Genomic DNA, 27722 nt, shown 5'->3' with positions numbered 1-27722 from the left:
GAACTTTCTCCCCCTTCAAATTTGACAGATCACCATTCTCCCTACCTTCAAAGTCTTATTAAAATTACATCTCCACCAAGAGGTGTTCCCTAACACCTAATCTCCCCATTGTAATTCTCCTTCCCCCTGCATCTCCTATGCACTTGGATCCTGTTTTTCCTCCATCTCAGACTGAGCGCCTCACATGGGACCTGATTATTATTTTTATAACCCAGCACTTAGTACAGTGCTTAGCAAATGCCACAATTTCCATTAATTATTACATTATCCTTTAATAATTTAAAGAAGCAGTGATGCCTAGTGGAAAGAGGATGGGCCTGAGAGTCAGAGGACCTGGGTTCTAATCCCAGATTGGTCAACTGCTTCCTGTGTGAATTTAATAATAATAATAATAATGGCATTTGTTAAGCTCTTACTATGTGCCAAGCACTGTTCTAAGCACTAAGTGGGGCGGGGGCACAAGGTAATCACGTTGTCCTACATGGGGCTCACAATCTTAATCCCCCTTTTACAGATGAGGTAACTGGGGCCCAGAGAAGTTAAGTGACTTGCCCAAAGTCACACAGCTGACAACTGGAGGAGTCGGGATTAGAAACCTTGACCTCTGACTCCCAAGCCCGGGCTCTTTCAAGTCATTTAACTTCTCTGTGCCTCAGTAAATTCAACTGTAAAATGGGGATTCAATCCTTCTTCCTCCTACTGACTGTAAGCCCCATGTGGGACAGGAACTGTATCCAGCCTGATAAAATTGTATATACCCAAGTGATTAGGAAGTGCTTAACACATAGTAAGTGCTTACAAATAACATAAAAAGAAAGACTGATATTGACCCCACCCAAGCCCCACAGCACTTATGCACATATCCTCTGCAGCTTCTCCCAACTGTAATTCATTTCAATGCCTGTTTCCCTCCTTAAGCTGCATGATTCTAGTGGGCAGGGGTCATGTCTACCACTTCTATCATATTATATCCTCCCAAGTCCTGAGTACAGTGATTTTTTTATGGCATTTGGTCAGCACTTACTATGGGCCAGGTACTGTACTAAATGCTGAGGTAGATACAGGCCAATCAGGTTGGACACAGTCTAATCTCACATGGGACTCACGGTATTATCCCCATTTTACAGATGAGATAACTGCAGCACAGAAAGGTTAAGCGACTTTCCCACAGTCACACAGCAGATAAGTGGTGAGCCAGGATTAGAGCCCAGCTCCTTTAACTCACAGGCCCATGCTCCACCCACTAGACTACACCACTTACTTTGTGATCTGAGCACAATAAGCACTCAATAAATATCTCTGTTTGATTAATAAGGAGATTCATTTTTGAACAGAGCAAATAAGAGAGTTCTAACTAGGTCACCTACCAAAATCGTCATTCAGACACACATCAGCCTTCCTCCCAAGCCTCGAATGGTTCCCCATCTATCACCATGCCAAATTAACTCCTGACCATCAGATTCAGTGCCCTCCATCAGCTGGGTCCTTATCTTTTCTCTTTCTTCTCCCACTATGCCAGGTTTTCCCATTCACTCCTCCCCTAGCAGCCTGCCAAATGTTCCTGATTCTTGCCCTCAAACCCAACCGCCCAACTCCTTTCATCTGCTTGTAACTCTCTTGGAAATTTGTCAGTCCTGTGCTACCCACTTTCAGTGTTCTCACACAAATAGCAAACAAACAAAAAAACCCTTGCTCCTCCAGGAGGTTTTCCTTGACTAATCCCCACTTTGCTGATTAGATAATTCTATCATTCACCCTAGTACCCCCAGTACTTAAGTCTATATTGGTTTATGTGTTCTATTTACTGCTTTATATATTCATTTTTTGTTTATTTCTATTATTACCATATGCATTTTTTCCTCTTTGGTTCCCATTTTATATCAGATCTGTGTCCACCTGATTTTCCTGTTACTTTGCTAGCTCAATCAATGAATCAGTGATATTTATTGAGCTCTTACTATGTGCAGATCATTGTAGTAAGCACTTGGGAGAGTACAATGCAACAGAATTAGCAGACATGTTCCCCGCCCACAGAGTTTAAAGTCTAGAGGACTACAGTCTAGAGCAGCGTGGCTCAGTGGAAGGAGCACGGGCTTTGGAGTCAGAGGTCATGGGTTTGAATCCCAGCTCTGCCAATTGTCAGCTGTGTGACTTTGGGCAAGTCACTTAACTTCTCTGTGCCTCAGTTACCTCATCTGTAAAATGGGGATTAAGACTGTGAGCCCCCCGTGGGGCAAACTGATCACCTTGTAACCTCCCCAGTGCTTATAACAGTGCTTTGCACATAGTGAGCACTTAATAAATGCCATTATTATCATTATTATTATTAGAGCTCCTCAAGGGCAAGAGCTTCCATTTTATTGTATACTGCTAAATGCCTAGTGTACATGATGATAATGATAATGATGATGGATACTATGCAAGTAACAACTCCTGGAATGATTCTGGGTGGCAGACAAAGATATAATCTCCTCACCCTCGGCTTCAAGGCTGTCCATCACCTCGCCCCCTCCTACCTCACCTCCCTTCTCTCCTTCTCCAGCCCAGCCCGCACCCTCTGCTCCTCTGCCGCTAATCTCCTCACCGTGACTCGTTCTCGCCTGTCCCGCTGTCGACCCCCGGCCCACGTCCTCCCCCTGGCCTGGAATGCCCTCCCTCCGCACATCCACAAAGCTAGCTCTCTTCCTCCCTTCAAAGCCCTACTGAGAGCTCACCTCCTCCAGGAGGCCTTCCCAGACTGTGCCCCCTCCTTCCTCTTCTTCTCCTCCCCCTCACTTACCTCCTTCCCCTTCCCACAGCACCTGTGTATATGTATATGTGTTTGTACATATTTATTACTCTATTTATTTTATTTGTACATATTTATTCTATTTATTTTATTTTGTTAATATGTTTTGTTTTGTTGTCTGTCTCCTCCTTCTAGACTGTGAGCCCGCTGTTGGGTAGGGACTGTCTCTATGTGTTGCTGACTTGTACTTCCCAAGTGCTTAGTACAGTGCTCTGCACACAGTAAGCGCTCAATAAATACGATTGAATGAATGAGTGAATGAATCTGTTTTTCCAATCTGGCTGATGAAGGGGTAACCAGCTGCCCTTTCCTCTGCTGTTAACCTCCTCACTGTGCCTCATTTGCACCTGTCCCATCGTCGACTCCCAGTCCACGTCCTTCCTCTGGCCTGGAATGCCCTCCCTCCACACATCCACCAAACTAGCTCTCTTCCTCCCTTCAAAGCCCTACTGAGAGCACACCTCCTCCAGGAGGCCTTCCCAGACTGAACCCCCCTTTTTTCCTCTCCTCCTCCTCCTCCCCTCCTCATTGTCCCCCCTCCCTCCCTTCTGCCCTACCCCTTTCCCCTGCCCACAGCTCTTGCATTTATTTGTACATATTTATTACTCTATTTTATTTGTACATATTTACTATATTTATTTTATCAATGATATGTATATAACTATAATTCTATTGACACCTATCTACTTGTTTTTTGTTGTTGTCTGTCTCCCCTTCTAGACTGTGAGCCTGTTGTTGGGTAGGGACCATTTCTATATGTTGTCGATTTGTCCCAAGTGCTTAGTACAGTGCTCTGAACACAGTAAGTGCTCAATAAATATGACTGACTGACCGACTGAATGAATGAATGAATGAGTGTGGTTTGACGGGCTGGAAATCCCTTGGATTGTGAATCTCTGAGAAATGGCTCCGGCTACTGTTGGAACAGTGCAATAAAATTCAATAAGGATGCACTTCACTTCATAGATCACTTGTTTTATGATTTATTTTATTCATCATAATACTTACCTCTACTTACTCCCTACAATATTGATCTCCTGTTTAATAGAGCGGGTTCCCTCGGTCTGGATCGAACCTGTCTCTGTCAGTAACTGTTTTTCCAGGAGACGGTTCTATTTAAAATGTTTCCTAGGCTATGGAGTTATTTGTTCATTTGTTAGAAATGGTGGGAGAGACTCTAATCGGCAGGCAGCCTCAGCTGGCTGCTGAGGTAAGCCTAGATCTACTAATACCACAAGGATAGACTATATAGCCCGTGCACTATGGAAATAGTTTTATAATACATCTTGACCCAGAACTTATTAAAAAATCCATTACCGTCTTAATTGAAGTTTATCATATCCTTTGGAATTTCAATTAAAGCATTTCCTACCAAAATAATAGGGAGCTGCAGTATTCTATGCGGGAAATGGAGTCTTTTGGGTTGACAACTGTCTTATATGAGGGCTATTGATTTATTACCCACGATTGCATTTTGCAATTTCAAGAGAAAGGGTACATCTTTACCGTTCAGATGCATCTCCTATCGACTTCACTATTTCCTTGTGGGAATCCTGAAGTAGTATACAAGCTCCGTTTGTTGGTCTTGCAACAATCCTGGGGTTTGCTCTCGAAATCCGCACCGGAGTGAAACCCGGCCATGGAGTCAACCATGGCAGGATTAAGAGAGGAATGTGTGTTAGTGTGACATGGGTGTTTTGAGTTCATCTTTAACAACGAAGATGACCGCTGCCAATGTAAGTGCTAGTCTGGGGGCTCACACCATCCATTCAACCTGGTGACAGGAAACCTGAAACAGTTTCTGTCTCCTCTGACACATGTACAAGACAAACATATGCTCCTCTAAAGATAGCACTGCTCTGCCTTGGAATATTTTCCTCCCGTGTGTCTGACTTTCAAATGTGCTTGTTCAAATATAGGACCTCTCTACAAGAGCCTCAAAAGGGAGGACTATAGAGGCTGCCACAGGACGGATGTTGCCTTGTGCTGAGGAAGCCAAGCCAGTCATCTGACCTTACAATACTTCCTCTTGAGAAAGTTCTTCTTCTTTCCCAAAATGTACTCATTTCTTCAGACTCTCCTTTTCTGTCCTAATGTTCATTCATTCATTCAATCGTATTTATTGAGCACTTACTGTGTACAGAGCACTGTGCTAAGCGCTTGGGAAGTACAAGTTGGCAACATATAGAGATGGTCCCTACCCAACAACGGGCTCACAGTCTAGACGGGGGAGACAGACAACAAGACAAAACATGTGGACAGGTGTCAAAATTGTCAGAATAAATGGAATTAAAGCTATATGCACATCATTAACAAAATAAATAGAACAGTAAATATGTACAAGTAAAATAGAGTAGTAACATCACTAGTGCTGCTAGCAGCTGTACCTCGAAGTGCTTTCAGATGATGCAATAATAATAATAATCCAGTGCTTAGAACAGTGCTTTGCACACCATCATTATTATTATTAATCACAATAATGATAATAATAGTAATAATAATAGTGGTATTTCCTAAGCACTTACTATGTGCCAAGCACTGTTCTAAATACCGGGGTAGATATGAGGTAATCATTTTGGACACAGTCTCTGTCCTACATAGGACTCACAGTCTTAATCCCCATTTTACAGATGAGGGAACTGAGGCAAAGAGAAGTGAAGTGACTTGCTCAAGGTCACACAGCAGACATGTGGTAGAGTCAGCCCTTCTTTGCTCTCACCATATAGTTGCATTGTGTGCACTCTCACCCTTGTGACAGACTCTCAATGCTAACTCTCCGGGTCATGCCACAGGCATTTGCTGTACTATACATTTGGCAGCCTTCTCTTCCTTGATTGTAGCCAGGGAAGCAGCGTGGCTCAGTGGAAAGAGCACGGGCTTTGGAGTCAGAGGTCATGGGTTCAAATCCTGGCTCTGCCACTTGTCAGCTGTGTGACTCTGGGCAAGTCACTTAACTTCTCTGGGCCTCAGTTCCCTCAACTGTAAAATGGGGATAAAGACTGTGAGCCCCCCATGGGACAACCTGATCACCTTGTAACCTCCCCAGCGCTTAGAACAGTGCTTTACACATAGTAAGTGCTTAATAAATGGTATCATTAAATGCTATCATTAACTACGACCAGTAAGCAATGTTTGGAGCGAAGCATTATTCATACTGATTTTTGTCAGCCAAGCCTACTGGATAAAAGTTGGGAACTGTTCCCTAAGCAAGTCGCTTCACTTCTTTGGTCCTCAGTTTCATCATCTGTAAAATGGGGATTAAACACCTGCTCTCCTTACCACTTAGACTGTGAGGCCCATGTGGGACAGGGACTGCATCCAACCTGATTAAATTTGTATCTACATCCACACTTAGAACAGTGCTTGACACATAGTAAGCAATTAACAAATACTATGATTATTAATAGTAGAAGTAGAAGTAGTAGTAGTAATATTCTGAGGCATCTTGCAAGAATTTCCATCATTGAATTTTGGCGTTTCAAAGTGTATATTCAGTTCTATGTATGTAGTCCCCAGGAAAACATCTGAATGAGAACTGCAGAATGATGCTGTTCATTCTGAATTGTAGAAATACTGACTCAGCTATACACACTGAAAAGAGACTCATCGCTTCACCAATTTTTCTTGCCTTTTGGGGAATAGTAGGGCCATTTACTTCCTTCTTAGAACCAAGAAGCTCTAGGGCTTCCCAAGAGGGATCCAGGAACGAGAATCCATCCACAAAAATCTCCATTTAGCATGAGGGCCCGAGGGGGTGGGGGCACAGGCGGGGTTGGGGTAGGGGGGTAGGGAATTAATGCCATTTTGGGACTGTTGGGAACACTGCAATCAGCACTTAGAGCTGCATTAGCTAGTCTTTGCCTTAGCCACAACAGGAGAAAAACAGCCATAGGAAGTGCAAAAGCGCCTTTTCCTCCTTTTCTTCCTCAGACAGTGTTCTGAAGTCCCAGAGTCAGTTACTGCCACTGGGAGAAGAGGGTCTGAACAAATTTTGAGTACTTTCCATTTTTCCCTCCTTACAGTCTATTATTGTGACAGAGGATAGCAATGCCTTCCAAGAAAAATCATTGCATTAATGAGGGAGGGGGTAATTTCCAATTGTTACTCTAGTATGTCAAGTTAGAAGGTCAAAAAGGGAGGGGTTCACTGTGAATGAAAGGGCCTAAATCTTTTTTTAAAATAATGGAGAGTAGCTCAGGGCTTGAACGGTGTCAAGAGCAGGGCACCAGAATGATGGTAAATACAATCTGTGTTGTGGTGCATGGTTCCGAGGGGAATTTTTAAATTGAAAGTGTGGTCATTTTGGCCACATTAGTTGCATGACTAACGAGACAGGAAAATTTATGGGAAAAGTGAAGCTGGGTTTTGGCTACCTCTACTATTTAATGAATGGGGTAAAAAATTCAGGGCACAATAAACAAGGAGATTCCTACAATCACAACAGTGCCTTAGAACAGTGCCTTAACTCTGTCCTCTCTTCTGCCAGATAAAACTATTTCTCCTCCCTTATTGACACCCATGCTCATCATCCCCGTCAGCTCTTCCGTACATTTAACTCCCTTCTCAGGCCCCCAGTTCCTCCTCCTCCTCCTTCCCTCACCCGCAACGATCTGGCCTCCTACTTCATTAATAAAATTAAATCCATCAGGTCTGAGCTCCCCAAAGTCACTCCCCCACCTTCTCCAACCCCCCGGCTCTCAACGCTCTCCACTACTCTCCCATTCTTCCCAGAATTATCTGGATCTCCTCCCTCCTCTCAAGTGCTACTCCGGCCACCTGTGCTTCTGACCCTATTCCCTCTCATTTTATGAAATCTCTCGCTTTGTCCCTTCTCCCCCCTTAACTTCCATCTTCAACCACTCACTTTCCACTGGTTCCTTCCCCTCTGCCTTCAAACATGCCCACAACTCTCCTATACTAAAAAAAAAACCACTCTCTTTACCCCACCTCACCTTCTAGTTATCACCCTATCTCCCTCCTACCATTCCTTTCCAAACTCCTTGAATGAGTCCTCTACACGCACTGCCTCGAATTCCTCAATGCCAACTCTCTCCTGGACCCCCTCCAATCTGGCTTCCATCCCCTACATTCCACAGAAACTGTCCTCTCAAAGGTCACCAATGACCTCCTGCTTGTCAATTCCAATGGCTCATACTCTATCTTAATCCTCCTCAACCTCTCAGCTGCCTTCGACACTGTGGACCACCCCCTTCTTCTCAACATGCTATTCAACCTTGGCTTCACAGACTCTGTCCTCTCCTGGTTCTCCTCTTATCTCTCCGGCCATTCATTCTCAGTCTCTTTTGCAGGCTCCTCCTCCACCTCCCATCCCCTTACTGTAGGGGTTCCTCAAGGGTCAGTTCTTGGTCCCCTTCTGTTCTCTATCTACACTCACTCCCTTGGTGAACTCATTCGCTCCCACGGCTTCAACTATCATCTCTATGCTGATGACACCCAAATCTACATCTCTGCCCCTGCTCTCTCTCCCTCCCTCCAGGCTCGCATCTTCTCCTACCTTCAGGACATCTCCATCTGGATGTCTGCCCGCCATCTAAAACTGAACATGTCCAAGACTGAACTCCTTATCTTCCCGCCCAAACCCTGCCCTCTCCCTGACTTTCCCATCACTGTTGATGACACTTCCATCCTTCCCTTCTCACAAGCCCGCAACCTTGGTGTCATCCTCAACTCCACTCTCTCGCTCACCCCTCACATCCAATCCTTCACCAAAACCTGCTGGTCTCACCTCTGCAACATTGCCAAGATCCTCCCTTTCCTCTCCATTCAAACTGCTACCCTGCTCGTTCAATCGTTCATCCTATCCTGACTGGATTACTGCATCAGCCTCCTCTCTGATCTCCCATCCCATCTCCTGTCTCTCCCCACTTCAATCCATACTTCACGCCACTGCCTGGATCGTCTTTGTGCAGAACCATTCTGGGCATGTTACTCCCCTCCTCAAAAATCTCCAGTGGCTACCAATCAACCTTTCAGGCAAAAACTCCTCACCCTTGACTTCAAGGCTCTCCATCACCTCACCCCCTCCTACCTCACCTCCCTTCTCTCCTTCTACAGCCCAGCCCACACCCTCCACTCTTCTGCCGCTAATCTCCTCTAATCTCCTCACTGGGCCTTGTTCTCACCTGTCCCGCAATCAACTCCAAGCCCACATCCTCCCCTGGCCTGGAATGCCCTCCCTCCACACATCCACCAAGGTAACTCTCTTCCTCCCTTCAAAGTCCTACTGAAAGCTCACCTCCTCCAGGAGACCTTCCCAGACTGAGCCCCCTCTTTCCTCTCCCCCTCCCACCTCCCCATCCCCCCTGCCTTACCTCCTTCCCCTCCCCACAGCACCTGCATATATGTATATAAGTTTGCATTTATTACTCTATTTAATTTATTTGTACATATTTATTCTATCTATTTTATTAATATGTTTTTTTTGTCTGTCTCCCCCTTCTAGAGTGTGAGCCCACTGTTTGGTAGGGACCGTCTCTATATGTTGCCAACTTGTACTTCCCAAGCACTTAGTACAGTGCTCTGCACACAGTAAGTGCTCAATAAATATGATTGAATGAATGAAGTCAATATAATGGATGGACAAGAGCCTTTTTTGAAATCTTGGTTAGGAATAAACATTATTTATATAAATGATCCTTTCTAAAAACATTTCTATAGCATCTCTGAACTGTATTATAGGATGAATATAGAGTTTATGACAAACAATTACAGTAATTTGTCTGTGGAGGGGATTTCCATGAAAAAATATGTGCAAATTTCAGCGTTCTGCAAGGAAAGGCATGCACAGTGTTGCAAACTTCACTAGATAGTATGGTCAAAGAGCCAGTAGTGAGTCCCACAGACCTCCCACGGGCTTTACGATAGTCTCCTCAGTCCTTGGCATTGCCAGAGACCAAACCAGTATTAAGTCATTAATTGGGTCTCATACTGGAACCAAAGTAAGTTTTAAATAGAAGGAAGACAAGAAGGAGGGGTCTTTTTTGCTAGAACAGTTAGCCAGGCATGCCGTCAGACAGTCAATTGTATTTATAGAGCGCTTACTCTAGGCAGAACACTGGATTTAGCTTACTTCACTCTGCTGCTGATATGAGCTTTCTCAAAGAACGTTCAGTCCAAGTTTCCCCACTCTTCAAGAACCTTCAGTGGTCACGCGTCTACCTCAGAAACGTCTTACCATGAGCTTTAAAGCACACCTCGCCACCTCCTAACTCACCTTGCTGCTCTTCTACCAAAGCCCAGCTCACTAACTTAACTCTTTTAACGCTATCCTTCTCATTTACTTCGATCTGGTCTATCTCACCACCAACCTCTCCCCACATCCTGCCTCTGGCCTGTGGAAGCACCAGGCATAACCTGGACAAGATGCTTAAAAAAGCCACACAGAGTCTGAAGCCTCTTAAGTCTGAAGAGACAGAAGTCTTTTGAGGCTTTGGATGATCCCGGTAAACCTTTCTCAACTCTTGGACTGCAGCACCTCATTCATAGAAGAGGGGTTGCCTCCTTATAATAAGACTTCTGTCCCTTAATAATGATAATTGTGATATTAAGTGCTCACTATATTCCAGACACTGTACTAAGTGCTGGGGTATAATACCAGCAAATTGAGTTAGACACGGTCCCAGTCTCACATGGGATTCACAGTCTCAATCCCCATTTTATGCTGAGAAGCAGTGTGGCTCAGTGGAAAGAGCACGGGCTTTGGAGTCAGAGGTCAAGGGTTCAAATCCCGGCTCCACCTTTGGGCAAGTCACTTAACTTCCCTGTGCCTCAGTTACATCATCTGTAAAATGGGGATTAAGACTGTGAGCCCCCCATGGGACAACCTGATCACGTTGTAACCTCCCCAGCGCTTAGAACAGTGCTTTGCACAGAGTAAGTGCTTAATAAATGCCATCAATGTTATTTTACAATTGAGGTAATTGAGGCACAGAAAAGTGAATAATAGTAATGTTGGAATTTATTAAGCACTTACTATGTGCAAAGCACTGTTCTAAGTACTTGGGAGGTTACAAGGTGATCAGGTTGTCCCACTGGGGGCTCACAGTCTTAATCCCTATTTTACAGATGAGGTAACTGAGGCATAGAGAAGTTAAGTGACTGCCCAAAGTCACACAGCTGACAACCGGTGGAGCCGGGATTTGAACCCATGACCTCTGACTCCAAAGCCCGTGCTCTTTCCACTGAGCCATGCTGAAATGACCTGTCTGTCACACAGCAGAAAAATGGCAGAGCCAGGATTAGAACCCATGGCCTTCTGTCTCCCAGGCCAATACTGTATCCACTACACCATGCTTCCTAATAATAATAATAATAATAATAATAATAACTATGGTATTTGATAAGCACCTACTACGTGCCAAACACTGTTCTAAACTCTGGGGAAGATACAAGATAAACAGGTTGTCCCACGTGGGGCTCACAGTCTTAAACACCATTTTGCAGATGAGGTACTGAGGCACAGAGAAGTTTAGTGGCTTGTCCAGAGTCACTTAACAGACAATTGGAGGAGCCAGGAATAGAACTCGTGTCCTCAGACTCCCAAGCCCTTATCTTTCCACTAAGCCATACTGCTTCTCCCAAGGGGCCTACAGTGGGATGCAGTGGGGTTCTGTCTTTAGGTGGGAGGGACCAGCCACAGGGTAAAGAAGGAGTATCTTCTTCCCCTTCCGCTGCAGCCAAAAGCTCCCTCCTGGGCCATTCTCCCATCAGAGTCATTTTGGTTCAGTGGTGGTGGCAGTGTTGGAAATGGAATAGGCTGGTTTATCCAGCCACCACCACCAAAACTAAAGGGGCAGACTAGACTGAGCTTTTCAATGGGCTATGTTGTTGTACAGCCTCCATTTTTGCCCTGGGGATTATGGAAAAACCCAACAGTGGCAACAACACCTGTGAATTGTCTCTCTCCCTTTCCTCATTAATCTTTTATTCCCTTCCTGCCTCACCTCTTCTTTTCTTTCTCCCTCTTTTTCTCTTAGTCTCCCATTCCTTCCCTATTTCCCTTCTGTCCCCGGCTTCCCTCTGACAACCAGAAATCTGCCCCTTTTACTATGCTTAGTGATGGTGAATTGTTATTTGTGTAAGTGTTGCACCACACTTTTCCTGTCTTGATGTACTTAAGAAAACACTATCCCTGCGTGTCCAAAGTTCTAGAAGATGTGCCTCATTTACAACCAGAAAAAGAGTGCCATTTTTCAGCCAGAGAACTGAACTAGACAATGAACTCCAGCTGGCTTAGTGCTGGCCAGGAGGGTGAGTGTTTCAAATCGTTTCCGGTGGTGGGGAATTCTTTGTAATCTCAGAATTCTCCAACTGGAGAGTACTCTGAGGTCACTGATTCATTAACTCTTCCAGAATTTCAGGATGAGAAATGTCCTAAAATGTACAGACTGAGGTCAGGGCTGAGATGGATGCTGATGAGTCCTCCAGAGGTTTCCTATTGGAAATCCCCAGAGTACAAATCTTGTATATTATATATTGTGGCAAAACCAACAAATCATAGTTGTCGGCAACTTACTCTGTGCAGAGCACTGGACTGAATGCTTGGAAGTGTACAAAAGAGTTATTAGATATGATCCCTACCCTCAAGGATTTTACCATCTAGTGGGGAAGGCAGACACTAAAATTATAGAAGAGAGAAGCAAAGGAGTATGAAAATAATGAAAATACTACTGTGGGGTTTAGGAAAGCTTAGATGATTTGGAAGTACAGAAGTGGCAGTAGGGTGGGGAGGAGAGAGATTAATCTGGGAAGCCCTTCTGGAGGAGATGTGATCAATCAGTCAATCAATCAATGGTATAAGAGCCTTGAAGATGGGGAAATCAGTGGTCTGCTAGACATGAGAGGCAGAGAAGTTGGAAACAAAATGGAAGTTGTGAGCAAGAGGCCAGCAGCACGGCAGTATACTCCATGTGGCAGTGGTCATGTGGGGTTTGGGTTTTTGGACAGTCCAACACGCTTCCCCTCAACTTCTCTGTAAGCAAAGTTCCTTTGGAAATGGCCACTTTCCTGGTGTGACAGGGTTGGGAGTAGCAATTGAGAACATGCAAGGCTAATTCCTCCTCCCTTCTCCCCCTGATAAGGAAGCACTTAGAGACCAGCACTCCAACTTTAAGATACCATAATCTTGCTCTCTTGGCCAGATAACATGGGAAAAGTTTTTTGTTCACTGTTCACTCTTTCCATTTTTTCTTGCTCATTGACAAGGAGAAAGACCTCCTCGACTGAAGCAAGTTTTCATCACCTTCCTTAGAAAGAGTAAGTGACTTTATCTCTGAATAATAGTAATAATAATTAGTAATAATTATGGTATTTGTTAAGCGATTACTTTGTGCCAAGCACTGGGGTAGAAACTAGGTATTCAGGTTATCCCATGAGAGACCCACAGTTTTAATCCCCGTTTTACAGATGAGGTAACTGAGGCACAGAGAAGTTTAGTGGCTTGCCCAAGGTCACACTGCAGACAAGTGGTAGGGCCAGAATCAGAACACATGTCCTCTGCCTCCCAAGCCTGTGTGCTTTCCACTAAGCCAGGCTGCTTCCCCCAAATTGGAAAGATTTGAAGATCTGAAAGAAAGCTGAAGATTTCTTCCCGGATTCACATGATTTTGGAAAGACTAATGGATGTTTTGGAAAACTCATTGTGGGCAGGGAATGTATCTACCAACTCTGTTATATCGAACTCCCCTAAGCACTCAGTAAAATGATTGATTCCTTGATCGATTGCAATGAAAATGAACAGCAGATGACTCTTTGGCTCAATAAATAAGAATGATAATTACAGATGATTCTTTAGAGAGAAGGTGTTCGTGATTCAAAGGATGATCTGAAGCTCAGTAGATCAATAGATTGAAGGGTCTGAAGCTCCAGATCTGAAGTGTCTGTGCAGGTCTAGAAATTGAAAAGGGTAGACACTTGAAAGGGACTTTCAAAAGTGACTAAGCCTGTAAACTCATACTGGGTAAATTTTTCAGTGCGGGATGAAAATTGGGACATCCAAGGCATCTCCAGCTTTGCCCCAACCTTCTCGAGAACTCAGAGCCCAGGAAAAGGTGGGGAGGAGTGTTCCCAAAATCCATGATGATTCAGGACGAGCCCAGGCCCCTCAGGAACATAAGGGAAATTTCCAGAAACATCAGAAACAGCTAAACCACTCACTGTTCAGGACTCTGCTGGGGGGAAGTTATTAAACTCAGTCTGTCTATCATAGACTGTGAGCCCGTTGTTGGGTAGAGACCATCTCTATATGTTGCCAATTTGTACTTCCCAAGCGCTTAGTACAGTACTCTGCACACAGTAAGCACTCAATAAATACAATTGAATGAATGACATCAGCTGGGAAGCACAGCCAATTGCAGGGGAGGAAGCAGTAGCAGAAAAAATTAATAAGATCCTCCCGCTCCTGCCCTCCCTCACCAGGAAGTAAGGAACAACGCATGCCTGATTCCAACAGGAAAGATACTAATGAACTGTTAACCAGAAGAGCTGAGTTTCAGCAACGTGTAATGCAAAGGAAGGACCTGTAGCTGAATGACCTGTAAACTCGTTGTGGGCAGGGAATTTACTGTACTCTCCCAAGAGCTTAATACAGTGCTCTGCACATAGTAAGTGCTCAATAAATGCAATAGATTGGCCGATTAATTTTGCTCAGTACAGTAACGTGGTGTTTCAAAGGCATCAGAAATCCCTGGGTTTAGATTAAGAATGAGTGCAAGATCAGGGATCAACCAATCGGTAATATCATTGTCTAAGCTCTTACTGTGTGCAAAAGTAGGGTTTGGCTTTTATTTCCAGATTTGATTTAAGATCCTGTTCAACTGGTGTTGCAGTTGGAATTTCTATTTGAATTGAAAACTGAGTATTTGTTGATTTCCCCCCCTCAGGATCCCACCTGGAGAGTTTCCAGTATTCTACTAGTCTCAACTATGAGAGGGAGAGTCAAACAGAGGCATACCCATTCCATTCCTAGTTTGGGCAGTGGCTAGTGAATGAAAGGCAATCTGCTGCAAGTCAAAACTCACTTGTGCTGGGCAGCAGCAGCATGGGAGAGAGTTGAGGGTGGAGATTCAAGCATACTACATGGAAGAAGGCAGTGGTAATCCACTTCTGTAATTTTACCAAGAAAACTCTATGGATACACTACCAGAACTATTGCAGATGGAGATGGGGCATTTTGGGAGAGATGTGTTCATGGAGTCGCTTGGAGTCGGAGTTCATGGAGTTGGAGTTCATGGAGTCGGTTGGAGACAACTTGACTGCATAAAACGAAACAATTTGTTGATAACCAAAGAGCATGTCAGTGAAAGGTGGTTTGATGAACCTCCTAATCTGGAGAGACTCATTTACACAGGGAGGAATTGAGTATTGGGTATTTTCCTCTCCAATTCATTACATAGCCCTTGGGGTTCAGGGCTAATTAGCCGAACCAGAATTGTCCCCGATCTGGTTCAGGGAAAGTAAATATAAGTTTCAGGGGTGTAGCTCAGTGGTAGAGTACATGCTTTGCATGTATGAGGCCCCGGGTTCAATCCCCAGCATCTCCACTTTTTTTCTAGACTGTGAGCCCGCTGTTGGGTAGGGACTGTCTGTATATGTTGCCAACTTGTACTTCCCAAGTGCTTAGTACAGTGCTGTGCACACAGTAAGCGCTCAATAAATACAATTGAATGAATGACTGAATGGATGAATGGGATGGTTGCTTGGAGTACCAGTCTGCACCAGCAGCAGCTATTCATAAACTGTTTGAACATAGAATGCTGGGGTTAAAATTGAAGATTCAGTGGGTGATACTGACCAATTCTGGCTAAAACGAATATATGTGTTTTCCTAAAGTTTCCAAAACTTCCACAAAAATCAGCTTGCCTGGGACCCATGAGTAGCTTACCATTGGCTATCGCACATGGCTTACTGGAAAGAACCCGGGCTTGGGGTCAGAGGTTGTGGGTTCCAATTCCGCTCCACCACTTATCAGCTGTGTGATTCGGGCAAGTCACTTAATTTCTCTGTGCCTCAGTTACCTCATCTGTAAAATGAGGATTAAGACTGTGAGCCCCACGTGGGCCCCGGGGCTTATGTACCCCAGGGCTTAGAACAGTGCTTGACACATAGAAAGCACTTAACAAATGCCATTATTATTGTTATTATGTGCCTTGGTGCCATCTTCTACTTCAGCTTTCAGTCGAGGAAATGATGTGCTCCTTTATACCTTCCCTTGGGTTTACCTCAGCCTGGAAGAAAGGGCAAAGTTCACAAAACCAGTTCAGGATGGGTTAGGAAGTCTTTAATTTCTGAAAACTGAAAGATCGTGCATCTTCTAATGATCCAGAAGAGACTGCAAGGAAAATTCCAGAGATGAAAATCTTCAGGATCTTAAAGCAGATCAGAAAACGTTTCTTCAGATATTTGGCAACTGGAAGTTGAGGGTCCCCATCTATGCTTGAATAATTGTGTTGTACCACCTTGGAAGGAAAATGACAGACTCCTCCTTCTAAACTGCCCTCTCCTAACAATCTGGTGTGTTCACATTCCTATCCCTGTCCCTCACCTCTCCCTCCTTCAGATTTTATTTGTTTAGTTTTAGTGTCATTGAAGCTGCCCTACTAAGTCATCGAAATCTGTTAAAGAGGTTAGAAAATTTGGGGACCGTGTTTTTTCCCCTCTGATCAATTCCCACTAGGGTAAAATTCCCAACTGAATCCTTGTTCTTGACCGTAGCATTGTAGATGCAGACAGATTGCATTCACCACCAGGTTTCCTTGTTTCTATAGCTACTAATAGCTGAGCTCCTCAAAACTATAATGGAGTTTGCCTTTTCAATTCTTCTCTATTTTTCAAGAAAATTGAATTCTTTTAAAACTTAGTGAATTTCTGCCTTTTAATTGCTTCACTTGTGACTGAGAAACCACTTTGCTGTTCCTGGGTTTTTTTATTTCCCTTAAAATAACACTGATGTTTAAATCCATAACAAAATTGTAGTTCAAAGTTTTTTGTGTCTTGAGATTCTTCTTGGATTCAAAAAATATATTTTTTTCTTTCATTAGGGAAAGGCAAATAATAAAATAATCCAAACCTATATTTTATTGCTTCAGATTAATTTTGAATGAAACAAAACGTGTTATATTCATTTCAGTAATTTCAATCAAACGTTCTCAGTAGAAAATGTGATCCTGGAGGAGTGCAAATAAAAATGCCCATTTTATGCCTGGAAGGCAGAAAATAGTTGAGCAAATTTATGGTAAAGCAATTTTTTTTTATCGATCAATCCCAGGAGAGACATTAACTACTCTTAAGGGAACCCACTGAAGAAGATGGTATAACTGACATGTATAAAAGACTCGGTAAGAGATCTGAAGAGTGTTGGAAGGAAATGGAACACTTTAACATTATATCCTGGCCATACCAAGGACCATTGACCCTGTATTCATTCCAGATAATTAATTTACAACACATTAAACCTCCATGTGAAGGAGGATGTTATGCATCAATTGAGTAGGAATAAAAAGTGTTATTGATTTGGGATTTCTACTGTATCATGTGCTGACAGAAAAAAAAAATACTAACTGCATCTTAAAAATGGAAAAACCTTTTCTGAAGGACAAAACTGCAAAAAAGTTCACTCTGCTAAACTGAATTGAAAGGGTGTTGACCTAAACAGTAGATAGTGGGGGAAAAATAGGGCATAATTAGGAAAAAATGAAGTGTTTTGCAAATATTGACAAATAAGCACTCTAGAAATCAAATTTTTGGAGGTGATAATGATCCCTTTTACAGGAAAAGTCTAAAATAGAAAAAATCCTGACACGTTATTTTACTAAATAAAATATGAGTGCACCATTAATATTGTGCTTAACTGTGACGTGAATCCCTAGCTTCTTATAAATGGCAGAAGTGAGATCATTTGAGGATTTGATGCTATTTTAAAAATATATCATCTCATGGCCAAATGATCAGGTGTCTGGCTTACTCCTAAGATAATATTGCATTTTTTACAAAGAAATGATTCTTGAATAAGAGATTGTAGGTTTTGGTAAATATCTCACCCCTAAAATAAAACATTTCAATGGCCCTGTTCTTTCAGAATGGCCTTTTTCCTTGGGCTTATTAGGAATACTCCCAAAATAAATTAAGTCCCATAACTCTTTATAGAGTCCCTAGTCTCTGGAACAGAAAAAGAAATCACTCAATCAATCAATGGTATTTATTGAGCACTTACTGTGTGCTGAGCACTCTACTAAATACTGTGTGCACAACATTGTATGAAGGACAGTACAATAGAAGCTATGCTTCCTGTCCTACAGGGAGCTTATTCTCTAATGAGAGACAAAGAAAAATATATTTTCAACTAGAGAAGTCAAAAATAAACCTGGCATATATGCTAAGTAGGGTATAAATAAGTTTATGAGTGCTAAGTTTGCCTGAAGGAATGATATGGCTCAGAGTGCAGGAAAATTAGTAGGGGAAAATATGTTGATGGAGGTGGGATTTAAGGAGGATTTGAATGTGGGGACTGTCTGCTCTCTGCTCTCTGCTCTCTGCTACTCTCCCATCCTTCCAAGCAGTATCCTCAGAGGAGCTCTCCTCCCTCCTCTCAAGTGCTACTCCGGCCACCTGTGCTTCTGACCCCATTACCTCTCATCTCATGAAATCTCTCGCTCCATCCCTTCTCCCCTCCTTAACTTCCATCTTCAACCACTCACTCTCCACTGGTTCCTTCCCTTCTGCCTTCAAACATGCCCATGTCTCTCCCATCCTAAAACAACCCTCTCTCGACCCCACCTCACCTTCTAGTTATCGTCCCATATCCCTCCTACCATTCCTTGCCAAACTCCTTAAACGAGTTGCCTACATGCGCTGCCTAGAATTCCTCAACAACAACTCTCTCCTCGACCCCCTCCAGTCTGGCTTCCGTCCCCTACATTCCACGGAAACTGCCCTCTCAAAGGTCACCAATGACCTCCTGCTTGCCAAATCCAACGGCTCCTACTCTGTCCTAATCCTCCTCGACCTCTCAGCTGCCTTTGACACTGTGGACCACCCCCTTCTTCTCCACACACTATCTGACCTTGGCTTCACAGACTCCGTCCTCTCCTGATTCTCCTCTTACCTCTCCGGTCATTCTCTCTCAGTCTCTTTTGCAGGCTCCTCCTCCCCCTCCCATCCTCTTACTGTGGGGGTTCCCCAAGGGTCAGTGCTTGGTCCCCTTCTGTTCTCGACCTACACGCACTCCCTTGGTGACCTCATTCGCTCCCACGGCTTCAACTATCATCTCTACGCTGATGACACCCAGATCTACATCTCTGCCCCTGCTCTCTCCCCCTCTCTCCAGGCTCGCATCTCCTCCTGCCTTCAGGACATCTCCATCTGGATGTCTGCCCACCACCTAAAGCTCAACATGTTGAAGACTGAACTCCTTGTCTTCCCTCCCAAACCTTGCCCTCTCCCTGACTTTCCCATCTCTGTTGACGGCACTACCATCCTTCCTGTCTCACAAGCCCACTACCTTGGTGTCATCCTCGACTCCGCTCTCTCATTCACCCCTCACATCCAAGCCGTGACCAAAACCTGCCAGTCTCAGCTCCACAACATTGCCAAGATCCGCCCTTTCCTCTCCATCCCAACCGCTACCCTCCTCATTCAAGCTCTCATCCTATCCCGTCTGGACTACTGCATCAGCCTTCTCTCTGATCTCCCATCCTCGTGTCTCTCTCCACTTCAATCCATACTTCATGCTGCTGCCCAGATTATCTTTGTCCAGAAACGCTCTGGGCATATTACTCCCCTCCTCAAAAATCTCCAGTGGCTGCCAATCAATCTGCGCATCAGGCAGAAACTCCTCACCCTGGGCTTCAAGGCTGTCCATCACCTCGCCCCCTCCTACCTCACCTCCCTTCTCTCCTTCTCCAGCCCAGCCCGCACCCTCCGCTCCTCCGCCTCTAATCTCCTCACCGTACCTCGCTCTCACCTGTCCCACCATCGACCCCCGGCCCACGTCATCCCCCGGGCCTGGAATGCCCTCCCTCTGCCCACCCGCCAAGCTAGCTCTCTTCCTCCCTTCAAGGCCCTGCTGAGAGCTCACCTCCTCCAGGACACCTTCCCAGACTGAGCCCCTTCCTTCCTCACCCCCTCGTCCCCCTCTCCATCCCCCCCATCTTACCTCCTTCCCTTCCCCACAGCACCTGTATATATGTATATTTGTTTGTACATATTTATTACTCTATTTATTTTATTTGTACATATCTATTCTATTTATTTTATTTTGTTAGTACGTTTGGTTTTGTTCTCTGTCTCCCCCTTTTAGACTGTGAGCCCACTGTTTGGGTAGGGACTGTCTCTATATGTTGCCAATTTGTACTTCCCAAGCGCTTAGTACAGTGCTCTGCACATAGTAAGCGCTCAATAAATATGATTGATGATGATGATGATGATGTCTGTCTGATAGAAGCATGGAGGGAGTTCCTAGCTTGGGAATAGCACAAGCAGGAAGACAGAGAGAAGAGAATCAATGGCCTGGTATACCTAAACATACTCATGCAACATTTGACAAGATGATAACTGTTGCCATAGCTTCCTACAAAAAAAAAGAAAACAAATAGAATGAAACCAGTGGTGTTTGTGATAGAGAACATGAAAATAGCAAACTGATTCAGTGTAATCTGAGTCAACTGAAATTTCAGTAAGAGTGAACTTGCCGCATGGAGAATATGTGTTCCCTGTAAAATCAGATTTAACAAAGTTTCCTTTAGTTTGTTTTGAAGATGCCACCCCCATGCTTCAACAGAAGCTTCCTCACTCTGCTGCTTTGATATTTGGCAAGTAACACTACTGTGTTTTCTGGGGACATATTCATAAAGATTTTGTAAACTTCAATCAAGGCCCTGCTCAGTCTTTGCCTTTTTTGGCTGAAGAGCATTAATCTTTTCAGTCTTCCTTTGTGCAGGGGCTTCTCCATTCCTCAGTCACCTTGGCTGCTCTCTAATCCTGTTTCAGCTCTATTTAGTCCTCCCTAAAATGCAGTAACCAGACCAGAACTTCGTACATTATTCCAGGTGCAGAGAGATGACTGAATCATGCTTATCAGCGTGGCCTAGTGGAAAGAGCATGGAAATCAGAGCCTGGAGTTAGAAAGAACTGGGTTCTAATCAACTGAGTTCTAAGCCCTGCTGTGCCACGTCTACTGTGTGACCTTGGACAAGTCACTTCACTTCTCTGGACCTCACTTCCCTCATCTGTAAAATGGGGATTAAGAGTGTGAGCCCCATGTGGAACATGGGCTGTATCCAATCTAATTAACCTGTATCTACCCCAGTTCTTAGTTCAGTGCTTGGCACATAGTAAGCTCTTAACAAATACCATAAAAACTAATTGATCAATGGTCTTTACTGAGTGCTTACCATCTGCAGAAAACTGTACAAAATGGGAGAGTACAATACAACAGAGCTGATAGACATGTTCCCTACCCACAAGGAGCTTACTGTCTAGAGAGAGGAGCTTTCAGTCTAGTGGGGCAATTCCTAACCTTCAATATTAAATTCTTATGTCAAATTATTCAAATTATTTTCTTAACCTTTTTCTACAGGCACCTGACTAGACCCAACCAAAATGATGCATCGTTATCACAGTTCTCCCTGTTGATTTCAAGTCAGGGAAGGCTAAGCCATTCAAACCAATGGTCAGTGAAGGGAGGGGTAGGAGAAGGTTGAAGGATACTCGATGTAGGGAAACAATGTTAGAACTGTTGGAAAACCAACTCCAAATCCAGCAACAGCTGTTGCCTTCACTGTTGGGAGTCAAGTGAGCACAGCCTTGGCCCTTTAAATAACTTTAGTAAGAGGGGCATTAGTGAAGAGGGACAAAGGAAAGAGGAAAAGTGGAACAGAGGGAAATGATTGGAAGTGCAGGTGGAGAGGGGAAGAGGAACTGTGCACTATAACTTTGTGTGCCCTCTTCCTGAGGAACCACTTTAGACTTTTGTTATATTACATTCCCCCCTGATGTTTCCATCAGTCCACTGTGTAATAATAAATATAATGACTGTGGTTTTTGTTAAGTGCTAACTATGTGCTAGACACTGTACTAAGCACTGGGGTTGATACAAGTAAATCAAGTTGCAAATATTTCCTGTCCTGTCCTGCGTGGGGCTCACAGTCTTAATCCCCATTTTTCAGATGGGGTAACAAGCGCACTGTACTAAGTGCTGGGGTGAATACAAGTAAATCGGGTTGGACACAGTTCCTGTCCCTCATGGGGCTCACAGTCTTAATCCCCATTTTACAGATCTGGTAACTGAGGCACACAGAGAAGTGAAGTGTCTTGCCCAAGGCTACACAGCAGACAAGTGGCAGAGTCACGATTAGAACTCATGACCTTTTAACTCCCAGGCCTGTGCTCTATCTACTACACCATGCTTTTCTTAACTCACCCCATTCTTCTTCCCTTCCTACTTCCATTTTTATTTTCCTGGTCCCAACCTGAGCCCTATAGTTTGGAGATCCTGTATTGCACAGGAGCATTATTCAGGTCATAAAACACCATTCTGGGAAGTAACTCCCTTCTTCCAAAGCTCCCAATAGTCACCCATTTCTCTTCCACAAGAAAAACTCTTGACCAATGGGGGGCCCACCATCTCCTGTGTCCTTATGTTCTCTTCTCTCACTATACATCAGTTCCACTATCTGAAATCCTATTAGTCAACCAATCAGTCATGGCATTTTTTGAACAATAATGAAGACCCCTGTATTAAGCACTGATCTTTTGCTGTCAAGTCATTTCTGACCCATAGCAATATCATGGACACATCTCTCCCAGAACAACCCATCTCCATCTGCAATTATTCTGGTAGTGTATCCACAGAGTTTTCTTGGTAAAAATATGGAAATGGTTATCATTGCCTCCTTCCTTGCAGTAGTAATAATGGTGGTATTTGTTAAGTGCTTACTACGTGCAAAGCACTTTTCTAAGTGCTGGGGGATGCAAGGTGATTAGGTTGTCCCACATGGGGCTCACAATCTTAATCCCCATTTTACAGATGAGGGAACTGAGGCCCAGAGAAGTGAAGTGACTTGTCCAAAGTCACACAGCCGATAAGTGGCGGAGCCAGGATTAGAACCCATGATCCACTTCAATCTATACTTCATGCTGCTGCCCGGATTGTCTTTGTCCAGAAACGCTCTGGGCATGTTACTCCCCTCCACAAAAATCTCCAGTGGCTACCAATCAATCTGTGCATCAGGCAGAAACTCCTCACCCTCGGCTTCAAGGCTGTCCGTCACCTCACCCCCTCCTACCTCACCTCCCTTCTCTCCTTCTACAGCCCACCCCGTACCCTCTGCTCCTCTGTCACTAATCTCCTCACTGTACCTCGCTCTCGCCTGTCCCGCCGTCGACCCCCGGCCCACGTCATCCCCCGGGCCTGGAATGCCCTCCCTCTGCCCATCCACCAAGCTAGCTCTCTTCCTCCCTTCAAGGCCCTACTGAGAGCTCACCTCCTCCAGGAGGCTTTTCCAGACTGAGCCCCTTCTTTCCTCTCCCCCTCATCCCCCTCTCCATCCCCCCCATCTTACCTTCTTCCCTTCCCCACAGCACCTGTATATATGTATATATGTTTGTACATATTTATTACTCTACTTATTTTACTTGTACATATGTATTCTATTTATTTTATTTTGTTAGTATGTTTGGTTTTGTTCTCTGTCTCCCCCTTTTAGACTGTGAGCCCGCTGTTGCGTAGGGACTGTCTCTATATGTTGCCAACTTGTACTTCCCAAGTGCTTAGTACAGTGCTCTGCCCACAGTAAGCGCTCAATAAATACGATTGATTGATTGATTGATTGATCATGCATTAAACTCGAGTCTCCACCCTCAACCATCTCCCATGATGCTGCTGCCCAGCACAGGTGAGTTTTGACTTGTAGTACATAGCCTTCTACTCTCTAGCCACTGTCCAAGCTAGGAATGGAATGGAATCGGCAAACCTCTGCTTGATTCTCCCTCCTGTAGCCGAGACTGGTAGAGTACTGAAAACTCTCCAGGTGCAATCCTGAGAGGGGATTAAGCACTTAGGGAAGCACAGTGCAGTTGGTAGACATGATCTCTGCCCTTAAGGAGTTTACAGACTAGTAATCTATAAGATAAATCCTTCTAAGCAAACCTCCTAGCTGTACCTTGCTCTTGATTCTCTCTTTCTAACCTATTGCTTATCCCTTTCCCTCTCAATGGAACTCCCTCAGAGCCTAAATCCATTATCATTTCCCTCCCCACCACCAAAGCCCTCCTATAAGGCTACCTCCTTCAGGACTTATTCCCCAGTTACTTTCCACGTCCCTGGTCATATCATTTCATCAGCCACCCTTAGCATGCCTGGGTAGACCTATTTGTTAGGTTAATTTTTTTTTTAGTTGCATCTGTTCTCTTGCTTGTGTTCATAGTTTATGTCTGTGATTTGCATCCACTTGTTTTCCTCCGTTGGATTTCAAGTTTTTTCAGGGCGTGGCTTGTATGTTTTCCTTTTAGCATACATTCTCAAGTGGACGTCCAGTACAGGGCTCTGCACGTATTGGGCACTCGATATGTTCTGAAGATGATATAAATGAGGATAAGAATGGAGAGTTAACAATGGAGAGAGATAATGAGACCTCCAAGCAGACCAAGATGAAAGACATTGTAAATCTTTTTAAAAAATAAATATTGTGAGTATAAACATTGGAACTACATAAGGGTATAGCAATATCAGGCTGACAACCCAAGAGAGATTGGAACCATTTAAAACATTAATGAAGGCAGGTCTCCAAGAGGCCTTCTCAGATTAAGCCCCAGTTTTCTTCATGTCCCACTCCCTTCTGTGTTGCCCTGACTTGCTCTCTTTGCTCTTCTCCCCTCCCAGTCCCAAAGCACTTTTGTACATATGTGTAATTTTATTTATTTGTAATGATGTCTGTCTCCCCAACTCTAGACTGTGAGCTCGTTGTGGGCAGGGAGTGTCACTGTTTATTGTTGTATTGCACTTTCCCAAGTGCTTAGTGCAGTGCTCTGCACACAGTAAACACTCAATATATACGAATGAATGAATTTAAGTCAGTGACATCTACTCGTGGACAACATAAAAGGACTTTCCTGAGTGGATTTCAACTGTGTGATAGAGTGTCAAGATGGAGCTCTGTGTAGAAGGGTCAGATGCAATGAGACAGCTGAAAGCAATCTGTTAGAGAACTGGGATGAAGACACATGTAACGAAATGGTTATTCAAGGCAAGTGCTCAATAAATACCATTGATTGAAAGGGCACTCCTCTAGGAAGGGCAGGTGGATAAGCAGAATTGATATATGTATGTGCCGAAGGTGATGGAGGTCACAGGACATGAGTCCTAACCATTCAAGGGTTAATGTAGCTTTGACCTTTGTGAATGCCATCCAGTTTGTGGGAAGGACTTGGATGCTGAGCATGGATTTGGTGACTGATAAGAGATCCAAAGTGTCTCTCTAAGAATGAATAAAAGGGGAGAATTCTTATTAAACCGTTAAATTGCTTCAGAATGGTGGGAGATTTTGAAGAAAACATTTAGAAGGTGATCAGAGGGAGGGATGCAAACAGGATGCTTAAATGAGGAAAAAAAAACGAAGCGTTGTTCAGGAAAACATTGTGACTCCCTTCTAGACTATGAGCCTGTTGTTGGGTAGGGACCATCTCTATATGTTGCAGATTTGTACTTCCCAAGCGATTAGTACAGTGCTCTGCACACAGTAAGCACTCAATAAATACGATTGAATGAATGAATGAATGATTGAAAATGATATTAGAGAGGCAAGACCAGAGCATCAAAGAAGATTATGTTCAGGAAGAAATAAACAACCATGAAGGAAGATGCAGAAAAAATGAGAAGATTAAGAGAAAAAAGAGATTGGGATATGAGTGAATAGGTTTGTGGTTTGGGCAAGCCACTTAAGTTCTCTGTGCCTCAGTTACCTCATCTGTAAAATGGGGATTAAGACTGTAAGCCCCCCGTGGGACAACCAGATCATCTTGTATCCTCTTCAGTGCTTAGAACAGTCCTGTGCACATAGTAAGCTCTTAACAAATGTCATTATTATTATTATTATTATTATTATTATTATTGTATATTTAAAAATGTGCTTGGTGGAAGAAAGGGAAGGATAAGCCAGATGAAGCCAGGCCTAGTGGAAAGAGCACAGGCCTAGAAGATTGAGGACCTGGGTTCTAATTCCAGCTCTGCCAAATACTTGCTGTGTGACCTTGGGCAAGTCACTTAACTTCTCTGTACCTGAGTTCTGTTCTCCCTCCCACTTAGACATGAACCCCAAGGGGAACAGGGACCGTGCCCAGCTTGATTCACTTGTATTTTCGTCAATACTTAGAACAGTATTTGACACAGAGTAAGTGCTTAGCAAATACCATAAAAAAGAGTGTTATGGTGGAAAAACTGGATATGAGAACCAAATTTTATAACGATTTAACAAGGAGGAGATGAAAGCATGCTAGGAGTAGTGAGACCAGTGAGCATTCCAGGGATAGAAGAATTGATTGCTTAACTGTATTTAGAATGTAAAGACATTCCAGGCAAGCCACCAGCCAGAGTTTTCAATCCGTTGAGGAGACAAGATGGTCAAAACAAAACTAAATGAAAAAACCCTAGATAACCCATCCTCGCTATGTTGTATGAAAGCGGTGAAAGGGAAGATGCTGGGATTTGGAAGTGCCTCACTCTGTTAATAATAGGAGAAACAGCATGGCCTGGTGGAAAGAGCATGGGCCTGGGAATCAAAGGATTTGGGTTCTAATCCCAGCTCTGCCACTTTTATGCTGGGTGACCTTGGGCAAGTCACTTCACTTTTTGGTGCCTCAGTTACTTCATCTTTAAAATGGGGATTCAGTCTGTGACCCCCAAGTGGGATATTGACTGTGTTCAACCTGGTTAGCTTGTATCTACCCCAGTATTTAGTATAGTGCCTGGAACATAATAAAGACATAATGAGTACTATTAAAAATAATAATATTGATACCAATACTAATAATAATGAGTATTAATTGTGGTATTTGTTAAGCACAGAACTTAACCAAGTTGGATACAGTCCCTGTCCCACATGGGGCCCATGAGAGGTACCAGGTATACTGATAAGGAGGCTGAAGACTGAGGAAGAGAGATGGTGTAAGGTTTTAAATCTGGAACCATAACAGCAAAAGCACTGACCTCTGAGACTACTGATGTATAGGAAAGCTAGGATGGAGTGAAAGGTAAGGGAGTTGGGGGTTGGCGACAATGAGTAGGGCAGAGTAGATTGACAAGAAGCCAGCAGGAAAAAGGTAAAAATGTGCATTTGGGTTAAGATCTGTAAATGTTTACTCTTTATGATTTGTTTCATTGAATAGTTTTGTAATGGCCAAATAAATAAAAAAATCTTCGGAACACCACACAGACCTTTCAGTCCGTGCTCTGGGGCACAGGTGATTGATTGAGGTTTTCCCTCTGGGCCTACCTGTCTGCCTAAGGGAAGCAGCGGGGCCTAGTGGAATGAACACAAGCTTGGGAGTTAGTGGATCTGGGTTCTAAGCATGGATCTGTGATTTGCCTGCTGTGTGATCCCGGGCAAATCACTGAACTTCTCTGGGCCTCAGTTTCCTTATCTGTAAAATGAGAATTCAATACCTGTTCTCCCTCTCCCTTAGTCTGTGAGCCCCATGTGGGACAGCCCCATGTCTGTCCAGTCCAATTATCTTGCATCAAAGAAGCAGCCTGGAGTAATGGATCGAGCACGGGCCTGGGAATCAGAAGGTCATGGTTCTAATCTCGGCTCTGCCACTTGTCTGCTGTATGACCTTGGGCAAGTCATTTCACATCTCTGAGCCTCAGTTACCTCATCTGTAAAATGGGGATTGAGACTGTGAGTCCCATGTGGGACTGGGACTG

At 44.0% G+C, this 27722-nt stretch overlaps 1 non-coding gene across 1 annotated transcript; it reads left to right on the top strand.

Annotated features, from left to right (window-relative positions):
- The first annotated feature begins 15276 nt into the window (after positions 1 to 15276).
- On the top strand, positions 15277 to 15348 carry TRNAA-UGC. The gene has a single exon. It is a non-coding gene; the product is annotated as a tRNA-Ala (tRNA).
- The last annotated feature ends 12374 nt before the right edge of the window (positions 15349 to 27722 follow it).

This window comes from Tachyglossus aculeatus, chromosome 4 (assembly GCF_015852505.1).
Source record: "Tachyglossus aculeatus isolate mTacAcu1 chromosome 4, mTacAcu1.pri, whole genome shotgun sequence".
NCBI lineage: Eukaryota > Metazoa > Chordata > Mammalia > Monotremata > Tachyglossidae > Tachyglossus > Tachyglossus aculeatus.
This window is presented reverse-complemented; position numbering and strand designations above follow the sequence as displayed.